The following is a 20,914-nucleotide window of genomic DNA, read 5'->3' as shown; positions in this document are numbered from 1 at the left end:
ATCGATGACATCCTCATTTATTCGAGATCGGAGGCAGATCATGAGAAGCATCTCCGATTAGCTTTGCAGACCCTACGGAAGCACCAGTTATATCCCAAGTTCAGCAAGTGCGAGTTTTGGATTTCAGAGGTCAGATTTCTCGGCCACGTCATTAGCAGAGAGGGCATATCAGTAGAGCCAGCTAAGGTTACATTAGTTCTTGATTGGGAACCGCCGAAGACGGTGACAGAGATTCGTAGCTTCTTGGGATTAGCAGGTTATTACAGGGAGTTCATCTAGGACTTCTCGAAGATTTCGACGCCACTTACATGCCTTACGAAGAAGGGTGTATAGTTTATTTGGAGCATAGAGTGCCAGGAGGCCTTTGATACATTGAAGGCTAAGTTGACTACAGCATCGGTTTTGACTATTCTAAGCAGCGACAGGACATTCGTCGTCTACACTGATGCATCATTGGCAGGCTTGGAAGGCGTCCTTATGCAGACTCAGAGAGTAGTAGCTTATATCTAACGACAGTTGAGAGTACATGAGCAGAACTATCCTACTCATGACTTGGAGTTAGCAGCAGTGGTATTTGCACTGAAGTCATGGAGGCACTATTTGTATGGAGTGCAGTTTGAGTTGTTCACAGACCATCAGAGTCCGAAATATCTTTTCTCTCAGAAGGAATTCAACCAAAAACAGCGGAGGTGGATTGAGTTTATCAAGGACTATGAGTTCGCGATTTAGTATCATCCGGGGAAGGCGAACGTTATAGCGGATGCTTTGAGTAGGAAGCGTCGACATCAGGTTGCGGCTTTGAGGTGCTCATTACATCGAGATCTTCTCACCCTTAGCCAGTTTGATTTTAGACCTGAGGTTTGTGGTACCAGTGCATTTTTAGGTGCCGTGTTAGTGTAGCCATCTTTGAGTGACAGAATTGTTGGAGCTCAGTTGGAAGACTCTTGGATTCAACTCCATAAGGAGGAGATTTCCAAAGAGCCTAAGGTCGAATGGACCATTGGAGCAGATGGAGGTCTACGGATGAAGGGTAGATTGGTTATGCCAGCCAGTGCAGAGTTGAAGAGGGAGTTATTTGACGAGGCGTACCGTACTCGGTACACAGTACACCCAGGGACTACCAAGATGTACAAGGACCTAAAGAGGCATTTCTGGTGGAGTGGTATGCGTAGAGAGATTGCAGAGTATGTGGATAAGTGTTTTACCTGTCAACAGGTGAAGGCAGAACATCAGAGACCGGTAGGGACACTTCAGCCTTTGCCTATTCCAGAGTGGAAGTGGGCGGATATTTCTATGGACTTTATTGTAGGGTTGCTGAAGTCGAAGAAGGGGAATGATTCTGTTTGGGTGATAGTGGACCGGTTGACGAAGTCAGCATATTTTATTCCAGTAAGGACTACTTATACAACCGAGACTTATGCGAGGATCTTCATTCGAGAGATAGTTCGACTTCACGGAGTTCCAGATACAATCGTGTCGGATCGAGGATCGGTTTTTACTTCGCATTTTTGGAGGAGTTTCCAGGACTCATTTGGCAGCAGGCTATCTTATAGCAGTGTATTCCACCCACAGACGGATGGTCAGACGGAGAGGGTGAATCAGGTGTTGGAGGACATGTTGCGGGCATATGTCATTGACTTCCAAGGTAGCTGGGAGGATCATATCCCATTGATAGAATTCACTTATAACAACAGTTAGCAAGCGACGATCGGTATGGCTCCGTATGAGGCATTGTACGGGAGACCTTGTAGATCACCGATATGTTGGGCAGAGATGGAGGATAGCTTGATGCTTAGGTCAGATCTTGTGAGGCAGACTACTAAGAAGGTAGCATTGATCAGGGAGCGGATTCAGTCGTTCAGAGTCGGCAGAAGAGCTATGCAGATATGAGGCGAAGACCCCTAGAGTTTCAGATTGGGGATTTGGTTATGCTGAAGGTATCGCCTATGAAAGGCGTGTAGCAATTCGGGAGGCGAGGAAAGCTTGCATCGAGATATATTGGACCGTTCCGGATTTTAGAGCATATTGCAGCTGTGTCATACAGACTAGATCTTCCAGCATCTATGTCTAGTATACATAATGTATTTCATATTTCTATGCTTAAGAAGCACTTGCATGATGAGGAGAAGCAGCGAGTGTTGGATGCACTAGAGATTGAGCTTCAGGATGATTTGACTACTATTGAGATCCCAGTGTCTATACTTGCTAGAGAAGACAAGAGACTTAGAAACAAGGTGATTCCGTTGGTGAAAGTTCAGTGGAACCAAAGTGGAGTTGAGGAAGCTTCTTGGGAGTGCGAGGAGGACATGCAACGCGACTACCCACACTTGTTTGAGCAGGTAATTTATTTATGATGTGAATTCTTACTTGTGCTTTTTATATCTTGATATTTATATTTAACACTAGAATGAGGGTATTTTCACTTAATTCTTAATCTTTCGGAACACATGGTATATATATGGAGGGTTCCTTGTTTGGATTTTTTGCCCGACGTACTAGTTCCGTTAGATTAAAGGTTGAGTGAGAATGTTATTATTTTAGATCGTTAAGTATAAATATCACTATATGCTTATCTAGAGTTTAATATTACGAAATCTGTATTGTGTGCGGGTTGGATTAAACCCTCGACGTGCTTTTCTAGTATTATTATGCGTTAGATATGATTTCTGAATTTCGAGGACGAAATTCTTTTAAGGGGGAAGAATGTAAAACCCCGTACATATGTGATTATTAGTGAAAAATAATGTTTATTTATGATAAAAGTCTTTATGTCATGGTTGTTCATGATAACTGGTGTTTTGAGTTTATATGAATGTATATATGCATCAGGTTTGAGGTTGAGTTCTACAAATTTGCAAATCATGCACAGGCAGAAATGTAGTCTGTTCGGTCGACCGCGAGTCGACTGATGGGTTTGGTCGACCGTGAGTCGACTGATGACTGATTTTAGGTTTCTCAGTTCGGGTTTGTTTGGGATTTCGGGTCGGGTTTTAACTGTTGGTATTTATCTCTTTCTACCCGTGAAAGACACCTTTTCATCAGTCCTCCCCAGAAACCCTAGCCCCTTTCCCCTCTAAAACCCTAACTTCGGATTTTGGGCGTTTTTGGGAGATTTTCGTGGATTTTTAGCAGCTTGTTGTGGTTTGCAGCCAAGGGAATCGTTCTCTCACGGATCCAGGCATTGTTCAACACACCAGAGGCAAGTAGCATCTCGTCCATTCCCTCTCCCACGTTTTTAAGAGTTTCTAAACTTTTTTCATGAAGTTTATTGAGCCTAAGAATTATTTTCAAGTATAAATCGATGTCTATATGCTCACCAATGAATCTTTGATGAAACCCGGATCTGAGAATTTATTTAAAAAAATAAAAACGAGTTTTTATTTTGATTAAATGCTCTCATACATGTTTAGGCATTTAATGTTTGATCTAACATGCAAGATTTTGTTTTCCATGTTTTATACGAATTTTACACTGTTTCATATGTTTAGAATTGATAATATATTGTTTGGGTTTGATGAATTTGATTTTTAGATGAATTTTCGCAAAAATAAAAACAGCCATGCACGAACAGGGAAAACCCCTCTATTCAGTCGACTGTGAGTTGACTGATGACCCCAGTCGACCGTGAGTCGATTGTCGGGTTCCAGTTTTCTTCTTTCGGTCGACCATGAGTCGACTGGTGATCCCAGTCGACCATGAGTCGACTGATGAATATATATATATATATATATATATTCGAGTGTACTGTTTATCATTTTGAGTACGAGGAGCCTCCTCGTTTATCGGTTATTAAATTTCAGTATTGATGATTTCATCTACACATGTAAGATGACACATTTGTCACAAGCTTAGATATGTACATCGAGACATGTGCAAGAATAGGATATGTATATCTTTAACATTAGCATTCCATATTTTATATACACAGTTCTCATGTTGGACTATAATCCATTGAAGTCCTCGTGTTGGACTATAATCCATTTCAGTCCTCGTGTTAGACATTCACAAATCAATCCATGTGTTGGATATTGGTTAGACCACGAGCATAACACTTAGCTGAATCAGGACATGACATGATTATATGATGTTAAGATATGATAGCTACTTAGGCTGGACATGACACTTATGTGGTTCCGACATGACACTTATGTGGTTCCGACATGACATTTGTTTTACGTATTGTAAAACAAATCATCCCAGGTGTTTAACAGTCAAATAACATCGTAGTCTATCATCACAAGATCGAGAAATTTGATCGACAAATCAAATACAACCTTCAAAAACATGCACAGCCAAAAACATACTGCAGATTCTCATGTTCTTTGTATATGTCGTGTTCTCGTCGTGTTTTTGTGATTCAAACATGATTAAATCTTCATAAAACTTGTATGGAAACATGCTACAGTAGATATGAACATCTGGAAATAACTCAACAACAATAAACATGATTTTATGCATTAGATTTATATTCAAAACCCTAAAACATGCATAAAAGCTCAAAACAACAAATTAAACATTTTTCTTTAGATTAACCATGTTTAAAAATCATCATCAGATCTTAATCACATCTGTAAAAACGTTCTCAACCTTTTTAGCATGGAAAGACCTAATCTTTATACATATAATACAAAAGAAATTATCTTTTATACATAATTGTTTCCGTCGAAAGTTACCTTAGTCATTGATTTCATTAAACTTTAAGCGTTACAAATGAATTCAAATAACAAAAGAATAAAAGATTACAACTTTCTTGAAAATAAACACAAGATCCGTTTATCGGCTCTTGCTTGTGTGAGTTCTTTGCCGATGCCGGGGTTAATCCGTGGACGACCGCGAATCAGATCCGGTTGATGGAAAATTGGGCAGAGCTTCTACCTCACCAAGGGGGTATTTGCTTGAAGTCCTGAAATTGACAAAGCGAAATCAGAGCTCTTCTCGAGATTAAGACAAAGCCTAATCTCAAGGAACGGACGTACGGGGTTCGGATCCTTCGAACGGCTTCTCCTTTGCTCCGAAGTTCGCCTGGATCTCGTTGACCTTCGCTGAAATTTCGTGCTCCTTCACTCTTCAATCCAGCAGCACCTCGTCCTCTTGATAAAATTCCAGATCTCGAAAATGGAGGCCTTTGGCTCGTATTTATAGGCCCCGGATGCAGTTATTTTGGATGAGAACAAATGATTTGGCTCTATCTTCAGTTAACAACAGCCTAACCACGTTTGGGGATGATATCAAGTTAGTTAGAAACCCCTGGAACAGACAAAACCTGCGAAAACAGCATCAAAACCGTCAAAACGTGTTTCGGAATCAGGTCTGCGCAGCGCGGGTCGGATCAGCCCGACCTGCGCTTGCGCAGGTCGGATTGATCCGACCTGCACTTGTGCCGATCGGATTGATCCGACCCACACTTGTGCGGGTCGGATCAGATCCGACCTGCACTTGTGCAGGTCGGATTGATCCGTCCCGCGCTTGCGCGGGTCGGTTTATTCCGTCCTGCGCTCACACAGTTTTGCCGACTCATTCTTTTATGTTCCCTTTCTTCCGAGATTTTCTCTTTTCGCGTGTTTGACCGATTTGTTGACTTGTATGCTTTGCCGCAAGACCGATCATCGAACGTGCTTTAGTTAATATACGCGTGTTGATCGATACATGCGGACTAATTGGCGTGCGCGCGTTGACCGACGCGCACGAGCTGGTTGACGTGTACGAGATGATTTGAAGTACGCGCGTTGACCGGCACGCACGAGCTGATTTGACGTACGCGCGTTGACCGGCGCGCACGAGCTGCTTAGGTGAGTCTTATTGTCTCGCCAATTCATTGCTTCGAGTTTCGTGCGGGCTCTCATGGGCAATTTTAGACGCCTACAATAATCTATTTGTTTGGCTCTACATAACATGTTAAAAACTCTTTAAAAATATTTTGAAAAGTAGGAGGGGGATTAGCAGAGATGATACTCATCTTTGATTGCCGGAAAATATGTTAGAAGCAAGGTTGAAAAAGATTTCCACTCCAAAAGCCAAGAATCACCCGAAAATCCACTTGAAATCCTTCAATCTTCTCCAAGAAATCAAACTAGGGTTTGGAGGGTTTTGGTGGCTGTTAGGGTTCTTAGGAAAACTGAGAAATTCATGAAAAACTTATATATATATCAGGGGAAAACGGATATGGGTTTAGAAATCCGAAACCAACTCAAAACAGGAGAAAAACAATCTACAGGTATCGCGGTCGACCGTGGCGGTCGTTGGGCTGCGGTCGACCGGACTGAGATTTTCCAGTTTCTATACTTTTGGCCATGTGTGCATGTTTCAACCCTATTCTCTCTCATGTTTGAACTCTTTCATACTCAAAACACATGGTATTATACTCATATACCATTAAATAATATTTATCATACTAAATATCCACACATCATAATTTATCGCACATTAATTTTATTATTTATAAATTATCAGGGTTTTACATTCACCCCACCCCCCCTAAAGAGGATTTCGTCCTCGAAATTCCACAGTCGCATCGTAAAGCTCAAAAACTAGAAAAACACATTAAGAAGGTGTAATTCATATTAAGAATTCCTTCTGCACACATCACATAATATTAGCACAAGAAAACACATTAAGAAGGTGTAATTCATATTAAGAATTCCTTCTGCACACATCACATAATATTAGCACAATGATATTTAAGGTTAATCATATTAAGAATTCCTTCTGCACACATCACATAATATTAGCACAATGATATTTAAGGTTAACAACCTAGGATGCAAACATTCTTACATAAATCCTTAACTAAATGAAATTGGTACGTTGAGCGAAATAATCCAAACAAGGAAACCCTCATGTATATACCATATACTTCAATTGATTAAGGATTAGGTAATAATATCCTCATTCTAGTGTTAAAGATAAATATAAATGTGACTAAATAATCATAGATAATGATAACTATCATGTCATATAAGCATATAAACATCATACCTATCCAAACAGGTGCAGGTAGTCTCAACGAACATCCTCCTCGCGCTCCCAAGAAATCTCTTCGGTTCCTTGCCGGTTCCACTGAACTTTCACTAATGGAATGACTTTATTTCTAAGCTTTTTATCCTCTCTAGCAAATATGCATACTGGTACGTCTACGGTAGTCAAATCATCCTGAATCTCAATCTCTGGTAAGTCAATCACTCTCTGCTGCTCATCATCCCGCAGATGCTTCTTAAGCATCGAAACATGAAAGACATCGTGTACACTCGACATTGATGCTGGAAGATCTAATCGGTAAGAAACAGCTCCAATGCGCTCGATGATCCTAAAAGGACCAACATATCTCGGGGCAAGCTTCTCCCGTCTTCCGAATCACTGGACGCCCTTCATCGGTGATACTTTCAACATAACTGAGTCTCCGATCTGGAACTCTAAAGGTCGTCTCCGCTGATCTGCATAGCTCTTTTGTCGACTCTGCGCCGCAAGAATGCGCTCTCGAATCAATGCCACCTTCTTGGTGGTCTGTCTAACTAACTCTGGACCAATCAAAAGACTATCCTCTGGCTCTGCCCAACATATAGGCGATCTGCAAGGTCTCCCGTACAAAGCTTCATATGGTGCCATCCTTATGGTAGCTTGATAACTGTTATTGTAGGCAAATTCAATCAGTGGGATGTGATCCTCCCAGCTACCCTGAAAATCTATAACGCATGCTCTCAACATGTCCTCTAAGATCTGATTCACCCTCTCGGTCTGTCCATCTGTCTAGGGGTAGAAAACACTGCTAAATGATAACTAACTGCCAAAAGCATCCTGGAAACTCCTTCAGAAATGAGATGTGAAGACTGAGCCCCGATCTGATACAATCATCTCCAGAACTCCATGCAATCTAACAATCTCCCGAATAAAGATCCTCGCATACGCATCTGCCATATAAGTCGTCCTCACAGGCAAGAAATGTGCGGACTTAGTCAATCTGTCCACTATAACCCAAATAGAATCTTTTCCTTTCTTTGACTTGGGCAACCCTACTATGAAATCCATGGAAATATTTGCCCACTTCCACTCGGGAATGGGTAAAGGCTGTAGGGTTCCTGCATGTCTCTGATGTTCTACTTTAACTTGTTGGCAGGTGAAACACTTAGCCACATAATCTGCAATCTCTCTGCCTATACCACTCCACCAAAAGTGCCTCTTCAGATCTTTGTACATTTTCATCGTGCCTGGGTGCACTGTATATCTGCTGCGATGAGCTTCGTCAAATAGTTCCCTCTTCAAATGTAGATTGTTCGACATAACGATCCTAACCTTCATCCTAAGGCCTCCTTCTACCCCAATAGTCCAATTATCCTTGGGTTCTTTGGAGATCTCCCCCTTGCGGATTTTAATCCAAGAATCCTCTAACTGAGCTCCGACTACTCTATCTCTCCAAGACGGCTGTACAGATAACGCTCCTAAGAATACACGGCTCCCGCCAATCTCTGGCCTAAAATCAAAATGGCTGAGGGTATAATGATCCCGATATAAAGAACACCTCAAAGCTGCTAGTCCGCGACGACGCTTCCTGCTCAATGCGTCTGCTACCACATTCGCCTTTCCTGGATGATACTGTATGGCAAACTCATAATCCTTAATAAACTCTACCCATCGCCGTTGCCTCTGGTTGAGTTCTTTCTGTGAAAAGAGGTACTTCCGGCTCTGGTGATCTGTGAATAATTCAAACTGCACTCCGTACAAATAATGTCTCCACGCCTTCAGTGCAAAGACCACTGCTGCTAGCTCCAAATCATGCGTGGGATAATTCTGCTCATGAGTCCTTAGCTGCCTCGAAATATAGGCTACGACTCTCTGGGTCTGCATCAATACACCGCTAAGACCGGATAAGGAGGCATCAGTGTAGACAACAAAAGTCTTATCACTGCTAGGGATAACCAAAACTGGTGCTGAAGTCAACTTAGTCTTCAATGTCTCAAATGCTTTCTGGCACTCTATGCTCCAAATGAACTGTACACCCTTCTTAGTAAGGCGTGTAAGCGGTGTGGAAATCTGTGAAAAATCCTGAATGAATTTTTTGTAATAGCCTGCCAGGCCTAAGAAGCTACGAATCTCGGTAACTGTCTTCGGTGGTTCCCAATCAAGTACGGCTTCTACTTTAGCCGGATCTACTGCAATGCCCTCCCGGCTGATAACATGGCCCAAAAATCTGACCTCCGATAACCAGAATTCACATTTGCTAAACTTAGCATACAACTGGTGCTCTCTCAATATCTGCAATGCTAACCCCAAATGCTGCTCGTGCGTTGCCTCTGACCTCGAGTAGATAAGAATATCGTCGATAAAGACTATCACAAACTAGTCCAAGTAAGGATGAAAAACCCGATTCATCAAATCCATAAATATCGCGGGTGCATTGGTCAGTCCAAACGGCATGACAAGAAATTCGAAAGACCCATACCGAGTCAAGAAAGCGGTCTTGGGAATATCCATCTCCCGAACTCGCAACTGATGATAACCGGAGCGAATATCTATCTTCGAGAAACACTGCGCTCCCTGCAACTGGTCGAACAAGTCATCGATCCTCGGTAATGGGTACCGGTTACGGATAGTGACCTTGTTCAACTCGTGATAATCTATACATAATCACATAGTCCCGTCCTTTTTCTTCACAAAAAGGACCGGTGCTCCCCACGGAGAATGACTCCATCGAATGAAACCCTGAGATAACAACTCATCGATCTGGATCTGTAAATCCCTTATCTCAGCAGGCGCCATACGGTAAGGAGCTCGGGAAATCGGTGCGGTGCCTGGCTGCAACTCTACGCAAAACTCGACCTCTCTCACTGGAGGTAATCCTGGTATGTCCTGGAAGACATCCTGGTAATCTGAGACTACTCGTATATCACTCAAATCTGCGCTCCGATCCCGAAATATCGCCTCCTCTACGTACACCAAAAATGACTCCGCAAACTGGTTGCCTTTGGAGGTAGCTACCACTAACTCTGATCCATCATATGCTCTCAAACTAACTGTTTTCGCAAAACAGTCGATACTCACATGGTAGGAAGATAACCAATCCATACCAAGGATCACATCAAATTCAAACATATGCAACACGATCAAATCAATCACAAACTCAGAATCGTCCAAGCTGACGATGCATCTCCTACAAACACTCTCTAAGAGAGACATCTCTCCCAACGGAGTAGATACAGATAATGGGACATCTAACGGCTGAGCTACAAGCCAAAGTCTAATCGAAAAATCATAGGAGATAAAAGAATGCGAAGTGCCAGAATCAAAAGAATACATGCTGGAAAGGAATTCACACGGAATGTACCTTCCACCACAGCTCCGCTCGCACCATGATCGCGAGGAACCACTGCATACACTCTACCGGTCTACTGCTCTACATCACCTAGAGTGAATGGTGCCATCTGCCTCTGCTGGGTCTCCTGAACTGCTGGAACCTGTCCCTCAATCCTCGGGACTGCTGGAGGTGCCTCAATCCTCAGCTGCTGGCCCTGACCACGTCCCTGAGCACGGTTCTACTGCTGCTGCTGTTGTGTCCTGCCCTGCTGGCCTGCTGCGGGTGCGCTGCGGCATTCTGCCGCTCAGTGCCTAATCTTGTTACAATTGTAACAAGCTCCCTAGAATTGGCGTTGTTGCTGCGCTCTCTGGTCCTGCTGATGAAACTTCTTATGGGGACCCTGCTGATGCGGACCCTTACCCTGCTGGTGGGATCCTCCTGAGCCTCCAAATGGTCTCTTACCCTTCCCTTTATCCTCGGACTGTCCTGACTTACTGTTATCCTTACCCTTAATGAATAGGGCTGTATCTGTCTCCTGAGCCATGGCAGCATCTGCCACCTCCCGAACTGAATGAAATCACCGAGATACTATATACCGACGCAACCCCGGACGAAGTCCCATCAAAAACATCTGAGCCTGATGCTCCTCTGTGTGCCACATACCAGTGAACCTAAGCAATGACATGAACTTACTCTCAAAGTCCATGACAGACATATCCCCCTGCTCTAGACGAGCCAGCTCTAACTCTTTTCCGGCTTTCTCTACAACCGAAACATACTGCTCATCAAAAAGATATATGAAGGTCTCCCACGAAACCGTCATCCTCTGCTCTGGGGTGAAGCGAAGTCGATACCATCCTCCTGCATCTCCCTTGAGGCTGAAAGCCGCTAGCCTCTGCTTCTGCACCGAATTAACATTCAGCATATCCAAAATGTTACTCACATCCTCTTTCCACTTGTGCGCAACAATGGAATTCGTCGAACCGTGGAACTCTGGTGCTTTCAACTTCTGATACCTCTTGACTAAATGAAGCCAAGCCTCCTGATCAGCTGCTCCGTCCTCAACTGGTGGTGTCGGTGGGACCACTGGTGCCATCTCTGGTATTTCCACTCGAATAAATGACTCCTGAACGGGTGCCTCTACATGAACGGAAGGCTCTTGATGAACCTGAGCTGCTAACAGCTCCTCAATAGCTGCCATACGAGCTGCTAATGGTGCTATGAGATCCACTAAGTACTGCGGAGCTTGCTGTGGCTCCGGCTCCCCATCTTCCTGCCCAACTCCCTGAGCATGAGAAACTCGGCGTCCACGACCTCTTCCTGACATCTATAATTCCAAAATAGAGCTTATTACGCAGTAGATTGGATCTCAAGCATGAAGCATATAACATATACCAATAAGTAAATCGTATCACTTATATCTCATATCATGCTTTATTATTCAAAGCAAATAGATCATCATAAAAAAAAATTAGATTTTTCGCGTACATATATATAGTACGTCCTCACTCATGCTAAGGATTCCTAGCGGACTGTATATATGATCCCTATGAAACTCTATCTTAAACTCCACAATATGACACAGGAATAACCCTAAGGATATTGGAACTAGAGCTCTGATACCAACTGTGATGCCTCAGGGTTCACACAAGGCTGCAGTCCCAGGTGAAACTTGGAACTAGAGCTCTGATACCAACTGTGATGCCTCAGGGTTCACACAAGGCTGCAGTCCCAGGTGAAACCCGGATTGTCAAACCTGCCAAGCACCAACCCTGCAGTCCCAGGTGAAACCCGGATTGTCAAACCTGCCAAGCACCAACCACCATGCTATGACAAGTTTCATCATCACAATCACTATCTCTCTAGTGGAAACAATAAATAGGTGAAGGTACAGACAGGCAAATATAGAAATAGAACAACACTCGATAAACACAGAAGAAGCATAAGAATATCAATAATAAGCCCAACTGTAATAAGATAAACATATCTCTGAGTCTGAACTAAATCTCAAATACAATGAGTCAAAAAAAACAAAGTCTTACAATAGCTCTCAACTCTATGTAATAAAATACTAATCTGGAGTCTGAAAGTAATCAACTACATGTGGAGTTCTGCGATAACTATAAAATTTAATAAATAGCTAAACGGACAACTAAAATGTCCAATCAACCTGCGACTCTCCGTGCGCCTGACTCGCTGCCTGAAAAGGGGGGAAAACAACGAGCGTCAAAGCGCTAGCGAGATCATCACTACCTCTCCCCAGGGGAAGGGATAGGAGTATATAAGAAAATAAAGTCAGTACATACATATATTAAATCATTGATATTACTCTCTATGAATGAAAAGCAATTAATCAATTATAAATACCCCAATCTCGCACACAAAGAAAAACTATCTCATCTCGAACTACGTCCGAGTGACCTGATCTATAATAAGAGGATATCAACAATTGCTAAGACAAAATATATCTGCCGTTCATAACGGGTACATCAAAATCTCAAAGGAAATGCCCTACTCACGGGTAATCTATCATGGAAGTGAAGCTTACAGCTAATTAATTATCTATGTGTGCATCATCTTGTGCTATAGCGATACTTTTGTAATGCTCATTACTCAATCGCTCTGCGACAATAGGATTATTATTCTCCTATTCCGGATACATGCAACAACGATACTATTGTAATACTCTTACTCAATCGTTCTGCAGTAAATATGTTTCATCTCCCTATTTCCGGATACGTATAAAATAACATTATTCATATGTGTTTATCAAATTAACTCATGTCGGAATTGTGTAATTCTAACACAATCTAACATACATGCACCAATCTCAGTGTGTGTGTCCACCTCTGAAATTCACCATCATCCCAGGTGTTTAACAGTCAAATAACATTGTAGTCTATCATCACAAGATCGAGAAATTTGATCGACAAATCAAATAAAACCTTCAAAAACATGCACAGCCAAAAACAGACTGGCGGTCGACCATGACGGTCAACCGCGACGGCCTCCAGAGACTACCCAGGTCTCTGTCCTGCACGCGGTCGACCGCGGCGGTCGACCGTGAACCATATTTCCAGATTCTCATGTTCTTTGTATATGTCGTGTTCTTGTCGTGTTTTTGTGATTCAAACATGATTAAATCTTCATATAACTTGTAAGGAAACATGCTACAGTAGATATGAACATCTGGAAATAACTCAACAATAATAAACATGATTTTATGCATTAGATTTATATTCAAAACCCTAAAACATGCATAAAAGCTCAAAACAACAAATTAAACCTTTTTCTTTAGATTAACCATGTTTAAAAATCATCATCAGATCTTAATCACATCTGTAAAAACGTTCTCAACCTTTTTAGCATGGAAAGATTATTTTAGCATGGAAAGACCTAATCTTTATACATATAATACAAAAGAAATTGTCTTTTATACATAATCTATTCGTTTGGATATACAAAACATGTTAAAAACTCTTTAAAAACGTTTTGAAAAGTAGGAGGGGTTTAGCAGAGATGATACTCGCCTTTGATTGCCGGAAAACGTGTTAGAAGCAAGGTTGAAAAAGATATCCACTCCAAAAGCCAAGAATCACCCGAAAATCCACTTGAAATCCTTCAATCTTCTCCAAGAAATCAAAATAGGGTTTGGAGGGTTTTGGTGGCTGTTAGGGTTCTTAGGAAAACTGAGAAATTCGTGAAAAACTCATATATATATCAGGGGAAAACGGATATGGGTTTAGAAATCCGAAACCAACTCAAAACAGGAGAAAAACAATCTGCAGGTATCGCGGTCGACCGTGGCGGTCGACCAGGCTGCGGTCGACCGCGGCGGTCGACCGGACTGGGAGTTTCCAGTTTCTATGCTTTTGGCCATGTGTGCATGTTTCAACCCTATTCTCTCTCATGTATGAACTCTTTCATACTCAAAACACATGCTATTATACTCATATACCATTAAATGATATTTATCATACTAAATATCCACACATCATAATTTATCGCACATTAATTTTATTATTTATAAATTATCGGGGTTTTACATGAAGGTGGAGTTCGGTCGACTGATCACGCCGATCAGTCGACCGACACTATGGACAGTTTCAGGTTCGGGTTTCAAGGTTATTTTGTAAGCATCAAAAATCAAAAAATTTTGCTATATCACATACATTAAAACTTTTTAAAGGTGATTACGGTTCAGTTATCTACATGAAGCATAATTATCATATTGAGGGGATTCTAACAATCCTAGCATGTTCATATCAAAAAAATTATCTTGAAGAACCATAAAACTCAATAAAACTCATGCTAAATCATGTTCAAGACTCAAACCCATAACCGGAAATCTGTGTTATATCTTATTAAATCAAAAAGATTTGATCTTAACATCATATGGTTCAAAGAATTGATCTTGATACTTAAAATATGTTTTAAAGTTCGATAAATCCAAGTAAAACCAAATAAAAACCAATTAAAAATGGGGTATGAATTTGGAGGAGATGAAACTCACCTCAACACATGCAGGAATCCTCAAATATGTAAGAAAACTGGTTCTCCCTCGCTAAATGCCCGCGATCTTACCCTCTTCTCGTTATTTGCTTCACAAAGCTCTTCAAAATCACTAAAATATGATCTAGGGTTTGCTGAGGGGAGAGGGTGGCTGCTAGGGTTCAGAAATATGATGAAAAAGAGAAATTTTTGTGAAATATACATATATATGTAGAGGCAAACCTGAAACAAAACCAATAGACCCAAAACCAGACTCCTACATGGAGTCTACTTCCCGTCGGTCCACTGATGCTAGCATCGGTCGACAGACCAGCTCATCGCTTGACTGACCTTGCCCCATCAGTCGACCGACCTGAAGCCAAATGCAAATTATAGATTTTTGCTTATGTGCATGTTTTCACTCGATTTGTGCATGTTTAACACTTGTACACTCTCATGTATACACTTAATTGATCTCAATTTAATTACTATCATACTCATGTATCAATAAATAATATTTATCATAATAAAAACTCATTTAATATTATTTTTTATAATATTTTAAAAATTTACGAGATTTTACATTCACCCTTTTAAAAGAATTTCGTCCTCGAAATTCCGCAGTCGTATCTTAAAAATTCCGCAATCGTGTCTTGGAGATTATTAATACGAGAAAAGCACACTGTGGGAATAATCCAGACAAGAAAACCCTCATGTACACATCTCACACTATCAATCCCCTGATATGAAACACAAGCGATATTTAAATACAAATACTCCCATTTAACCCCTAATTAAAAAGAACTAGTATATTAGGCGAAAAAATCAAACAAGGAACCCCCATGTATATACCATATGTTTCGAATGATTAGGAGCTAAGTGTTAATATCCTCATTCTAGCGTTAAGTATAAATGCGACTATAAATGTAGCATGAACACAAACAAATCATAACTAACATTTTACCTGTTCAAACAGGTGTGGTTAGTCGCGGTGCATATCCTCCTCGCGCTCCCAAGAAGCCTCCTCAGCTTCTTCTCGGTTCCATTAAAATTTGACTAACGGAATCACCTTATTTCTAAGTCTCTTATCCTCCCTATCAAGGATGCGAACCTAGGATATCAATAGTGGTCAAGTCAGCCCGAAGCTCTAAGTCTGGCGTATCAAACATTCTCTGCTGCTCCTCGTCGTGTAAGTGCTTCTTAAGCATCAAAACATGAAAAACATCGTGCACTCCTGACATAGATGCTGGTAGGTCTAGCCGATACGAAACAGCTCTAATCCGTTCAATGATCCTAAATGGTCCAATGTATCTCGAGGCAAGCGTTCCCCGTTTGCCAAACCGCTGGACCCCCTTTATCGATGATACTTTCAATAACACATAGTCCCCGACCTGAAAATCTAATAGTCATCGCCTCTGATCCGTGTAACTCTTCTGCCAACTCTGGGCTGCAAGAATACACTCTTGAATCAACACCACCTTCTCGGCAGTCTGTCTCATGAGCTCCGGCCCAAGTTGTAAATTATCCTCCAGCTCTGCCCAACAATTAGATGATCTTCAAGGCTTCCCATACAATGCTTCATAAAGTGCCATGCCTATAGTCGATTGATAACTATTATTGTAGGCAAACTCAATCAATGGAATGTGATCCTCCCAACTACCCTAAAAATTGATAATACATGCCCGCAACATGTCCTCCAATACCTTGTTAACTCTCTCCGTCTAAGGGTGGAAAATGCTGCTATATGATACCTGGCGGCTGAAAGAATTCTGGAAGCTCTTCCAGAAATATGAAGTGAAAACTGAGCCTCAATCCGACACAATCGTCTCCGGAACTCCATGCAATCGAACAATCTCTCGGATGAAAATTCTCGCATAAGTCTCCACCGTATAGGTCATCTTAACTGGCATGAAGTGTGACGACTTCGTCAATCGATCAACTATCACCAAGATAGAATCATTCCCCTTGCTGGACCTTAGTAATCCTATAATAAAATCTATTGAGATATCTGCCCACTTCCACTCAGGGATAGGTAAAGGCTGTACGGTTCATGCAGGTCTCTGGTGTTCTGCCTTGACTTGCTGACATGTAAAATACTTAGCTACATACTCCGCAATACCCCTACGCATGCCGCTCCACCAAAAATATCTCTTCATGTCCTTGTACATTTTGGATGCACTGTGTACCTGGTACGGTGTGCTTCATCAAATAGATCCTTCTTTAGCTGTGGATTATCTGGCATGACTAATCGGTCTTTCATTCGAAGGCCCCCATCTGATCCGATGGTCGGCCCTCGGCTCTTTGAAAATCTCTTCCTTTCGGGTTTGAATCCAATAGTCCTCCAACTGAGCACTGACCACTCTATCAGTCGACTATGGCTGTATGGCCAAAGCTCCTAAAAATACGCTGCTCCCGCCAATCTTTGGCCTAAAGTCAAACTGACTAAGAGTGAGAAGATCCTGATATAACGAGCACCAAAAAGCTAAAAGTCCGTGAGGACGCTTCCTGCTCAACGCGTCTGTTACAACGTTCGCCTTCCCCTGATGGTACTGAAGCGCGAATTCGTAATCCTTAATAAACTCGACCCATCGTCGCTGCCTCTATTTGAGTTCCTTTTGAGAGAAGATGTACTTCAGACTCTGATGGTCTGTAAACAGTTCAAACTGAACTCCATAAAGATAATGCCTCCATGTCTTAAGTGCGAAAACGACTGCTGCCAACTCCTAGTCGTGAGTGGGATAATTCTGCTCATGAGTCCTCAACTGCCGTAAAATGTATGCAACCACTCTCTGAGTCTTCATCAAAACGCCTCCTAATCCCGACAAAGATGCATCACTGTAGACAACAAAGGTCTTATCACTGCTCGGAATGATCAACACTGGTGTTGTAGTCAGCTTAGTCTTCAAAGTCTTAAGGCCTTCTGGTACTCCGATCCCTAAGCAAACTGTACACCCTTTTCCATAAGGCGTGTCAGCGGGGTAGCAATCTTCGAAAAGTCCAGGATAAATTTTCTATAATAGTTGGCAAGACCCAATAAGCTGCGAATTACTTAAAGGGATTAATCCATTCAAATACTTCTTCTTGAGCTTATCCTTAAATACTCGTCCATCGGCATCCTGCAATATGCTAGTCAGCAATCATTATGCATAAATTCTCAACTCCCTTTTACTATGTTCATAAATAATACAGAGAGGGAAGGCGACGTGGATGAAGAGGAAAACGAAGGAGCTGAAAGAAACTCTCTGGATCATGCTGTGAATCGTGGAGAGATGTTGTCCAAGATCTCATTATCATTTGCAATTAAAGAGATATGTGAGGATGCATGATGGGGAAAATTTCAGGTGGTTGTTGCCGTCATTTATCTCCTCTTCCTCTCATAAAGATGGTAGTGATGCTAAATTCATGTTTTTTTAATCATTTTGATAACAATGATTAATTATAATCCACTCATTTACTAAACGTGCAACTATTAAAAATGGATTTTAATCCATTAATTTTATCAAACATTCTACATTATAATCCGCTTGGACTTAATCCATTTTTGGATTATTGATTATAATCGAAAGTTCCGCAGCATATAATAATCTCCATTTTTGAAGTTCACTATTAGATATTGTACTATAATTTTTTGGACTGAGATATTCTACTGACATATTGTAGAACGGTTCCTTAGGTCTTTCATTCTTCCTATTCTATAGGTGTGAAATTGTCCAGGGGACAAATTTTCAAAACCATCCGGTTTTGAAATTTATTCCCAAAAAAAGACCCCTTTCAACCTTAATTTCAAAAACAGACCTAGTTGGATGAAACTGGGTCTGTTTTTGAAAAAAAAATTTTCAAACTTCACTGGAGTTGAACTCTCGTGAAGTTTTTTCTCATAACAAAACTTCACGGGAGTTCAACTCCCGTGAAGTTTGAAATTTTTTTTTTCAAAAACTGACCCAGTTTCAACCAACTGGGTCGATTTTTGAAATTAAGGTTGAAATGGGTCGTTTTTTATAAATAAATTTCAAAAGTGGATGGTTTTGAAAATTTGTCCATTGTCCAGGTAACGTACAACATTGTTCTTTTGTCAACCTAACTAACATCATCAGTTTGCTCTGCTGTAGATGTGGCTATGTCGCGCAGTTGGGAGATTAAATATTGCAGACATATATGTTTGATCTATTTAAGGGATTAATCCATTCAGATACTTCTTCTTGATATTATCCTAAAATACTCGTCCATCGGCGTCCAGCAATATGCTAGTCAACAGTCATTATCAATAAATTCTCAACTACGTACCTTGTACTATGTTCATAAATAATACAGAGAGAGAAGGCGAGGTGTAAGAAGAGGAAAGCGAAGGAGCTGAAAGAAGACACCTTGGACCCCGCTGTGAATCGTGGAGAGATGTTGTCCAAGATCTCATTATCATTTGCAGTTAAAGAGAGAGGGTGAGGTTGCTTGATGGGGAAAATTTCAGGTGCCTGTTGCCGTCATTTATCTCCTCTTCCTCTCATAAAGATGGTTGGGACTCTCCTTAATTGGGAAGGAGCTAGATCAAGTGCCTCTCAAGGATAAGGTGTTTCAAGTTGGCTGGATGGGACTGAGAGAGGTTTCGGCGTTTCTCTAGTGATGGAATTTGTTTGATAAAAACAAAAGTCATAAATGAAAAGGTCCGACAGTTGGAAATTAACCGTGAGAAATTCCCAAGCTCTCTCTCATAATTCTCTATAATATTTCGATTTTTGTTTTAGTTTTGGGCAAACATCCATTGAGCAAGAGATCAAAGTTTCGCAGTAAATTTTGGTGCCGGCTTTCTCGGGGGTTCTTATCGCTAGGCGTGGTCGCATTAAATCGTCTCTGTGAAGGCGGTGATTATTGTTCTAGGGTAGTGATCACACGATTACCACTTCTCAAGTCTGCGTTTCTAACTTTCTGATTTTCTTTTTTAATTTTTAGAAGTGATGTTTTTTCTAGCAAAATGAGCCTCCCATATCGGACCATATCATGTCTAAGTACAAAGTCCATGAAAGCACTAACTCCATTAATGAAAATAGATTGCATGCGCTCTCCACGACCCACGTACATCCAATCTTTATCTCTGATGTAGTTACGGGTCATGCTAACCTTTAAGATGATGATTTATTAGTAACGACTTCTAAAAACATGGATTTAGGGAATAAGCTAAGCATGATAATGTATATTCCATCTGTTTTCTTTAATTAATTGATTCTCTGCACATGATATGCCCAAGCTACGCAACTGAAAATATACGTAATGTCGGCTCTTCACAATGAATGAACCTATATATCCTCTTTAGATACTAAAAATTATCTGAAAGTACTACCCTAAAAATTGTAATGGCTTTACGATTAAAAGTTTGGGGGGGTCTCTGCGATTAACCTAAAAAATCAAAATTGCAATGACTTTACGATTAAAAATTTAGAAGAAAAGCGAGAAATCAGGGAGATTTTGTGCTGAGAGTCACGGCATCTTAATTGGGTCCCGGAAAGGGGCTGCCGGTGGCTATCATTTGGGACCACTTGTGTTTGTTGTTTCAACAGCTTTGAGGGGGTTTGAACGACAGTTGATTTCAATGGAAATGCATTTTTCTCAAAAAAATAAATAAAATAAAACCGAATCAAATCAAATCTTACAACTATTTTTAACAAATCAAATATTAGATTTAAAAATTTAAGAAAATTTCTACAAACAGAACCGTAGATATTCAAACAACAAATTCAAAGTTTATTTCTTGCAAAATAATTAATGCTGCATGGGGCATTTTATGTATGTAATATTTATTGCAATTACAATTGTAATGTACCAAATAGCTCTGTAGTATTGCTAGTTCACCATGCTCTTAACCTGTTGGACACGGTGGAGGAGGAGCGGTGGAGGCACGCGGTGGAGTTCACCATGCTCTTAACCTGTTGGACCCGGTGGAGGCACGCGATGGAGGATGACCGGCGCGCTCGATCCTCGCCTGCCCTTCCACCGCCTCCATCTATTCCACGCGCTCGCCTCCCGCCTCCCTCCTCCAGCCGCGCTGCTCCACCGCTCCTCCTCCACGCGTTGCCCTCACGCCTCATCCTCCATCGCGTGCCTCACGCCGCCTTCAACAGTTAAGGTAAGCATGGTGAACCTCCACCG

Source organism: Asparagus officinalis, chromosome 5 (assembly GCF_001876935.1).
Source record: "Asparagus officinalis chromosome 5, Aspof.V1, whole genome shotgun sequence".
NCBI lineage: Eukaryota > Viridiplantae > Streptophyta > Magnoliopsida > Asparagales > Asparagaceae > Asparagus > Asparagus officinalis.
The sequence above is the reverse complement of the archived record's forward strand: the minus strand, read 5'-3'. Positions refer to the sequence as shown.